This window comes from Balaenoptera musculus, chromosome 4, assembly GCF_009873245.2.
Source record: "Balaenoptera musculus isolate JJ_BM4_2016_0621 chromosome 4, mBalMus1.pri.v3, whole genome shotgun sequence".
Lineage (NCBI taxonomy): Eukaryota > Metazoa > Chordata > Mammalia > Artiodactyla > Balaenopteridae > Balaenoptera > Balaenoptera musculus.
Window position 1 is genome coordinate 33540201 of NC_045788.1, and position 1784 is coordinate 33541984.

The following is a 1784-nucleotide window of genomic DNA, read 5'->3' on the forward strand; positions in this document are numbered from 1 at the left end:
TAATGGCAAACAAACAAACTGAATCCAAAAATGGGCAAAAGACATAAATAGACATTTCTCCAAAGAAGATATACAGATTGCCAACTAACACACGAAAGGATGCTCAACATCACTAATCACTGGAGAAATGCAAATCAAAACTACAATGAGGTATCACCTCACACCAGTCAGAATGGCCATCATTAAAACATCTACAAACAATAAATGCTGGAGAGGGTGTGGAGAAAAGGGAACCCTCTTGTACTGTTGGTGGGAATGTAAATTGATACGGCCACTATGGAGAACAGTATGGAGGTTCCTTAAAAAACTAAAAATAGAACTACCGTATGACCCAGCAATCCCACTACTGGGCATACACCCTGAGAAAACCATAATTCAGAAAGAGTCATGTACCACAATGTTCAGTGCAGTTCTATTTACAATAGCCAGGACATAGAAGCAACCTAAGTGTCCATGAACAGATGAATGGATAAAGAAGATGTGGCACATATATACAATGGAATATTACTCAGCCATAAAAAGAAATGAAACTGAGATATTTGTAACGAGGTGGATGGACCTAGAGTCTGTCATACAGAGTGAAGTAAGTCAGAAAGAGAAAAATAACCCTCCTTTTCTTGGCGGGGATCGGGCTTGCGGTCCCGGTGCGCGTAATGTACAGAGGTAGAGGGAAAGGGCTCTGGCCCCCTCGGCGTCATGTCTTCAGTACCAGTGGCTTCCAGTCTGCAGGTTCTATCCTCAAGTGCTGGGATACGGTGGAAAAAGAAAGAAAGAAAGAAAGAAAAACGAATACCATATGCCAACACATATATATATGGAACCTAAAAAAAAAAAAAAGGTTCTGACAAACCTAGGGGCAGGACAGGAATAAAAATGCAGACGTAGAGAATGGACTTGAGCTCATGGGAAGGGGGAAGGGTAATCTGGGATGAAGTGAGAGAGTGGCATTGACATATATACACTACCAAATGTAAAATAGCTAGCTAGTGGGAAGCAGATGCATAGCACAGGGAGATCAGCTCGTTGCTCTGTGACTACCAGAGGGGTGGGAGGGAGAAGCAAGAGGGAGGAGATATGGGGATATGTATATGTATAGCTGATTCACGTTGTTATAAAGCAGAAACTAACACACCATTGTAAAGCAGTTATACTCCAATAAAGATGTTAAAAAAAAAAAAAGTCACAGGACCCCTGATTCCTCCTGAAGGGATACAGATAAAGATCTGATGCATATCTTTGATTTGTTCTTCAGAAACTAAGACCTTCCCCCACCCCACCAAAAAAAAGTGGAGGATGGTGACTACATGCTGACCACAAGCACACAGACCCCAGACTGGTTGGAACCAGGCTGATAATTAAGGTTCCTGAAACATCACCCTGTTACCTCATCAGCAGCCAATCAGAAAAAACGTCCACAAGCTGATCACACAGCGTGTAATCCTCATTCCTAATGTTGCCTTGAAAAACCGTCCCCTGAATGCCACTGACGGGGATGGGGTCTTTTGAGAACTAGTTGCCCATTCTCCTTGCTTGGCACCCTGTGAAAAATGCTGTACTTTTTTAGTGCAACCTAGCATCAGCAGATTAGCTTTGTTGCATGTTAGGGAAGCCGACCCAAGTTCAGTTGGGTAACATTAGTCCTTCTACCGCAAGGTAGAGGGGACAGTAGAGTAATTTCAAGGACTGAATGAGATATGTAGTTGGCATTGGAAAAAATGTTACTACTACAATTACTCTTACTCCTACTATTACTACTGTCTAATATATATGGAATTTGTACTACA

At 42.1% G+C, this 1784-nt stretch overlaps 1 non-coding gene across 1 annotated transcript; it reads left to right on the forward strand.

Annotated features, from left to right (window-relative positions):
• The first annotated feature begins 607 nt into the window (after nt 1–607).
• Nucleotides 608–756, forward strand: LOC118895047. The gene has a single exon (XR_005019825.1). It is a non-coding gene; the product is annotated as a small nucleolar RNA SNORA57 (small nucleolar RNA).
• Nucleotides 757–1784: the final 1028 nt, after the last annotated feature.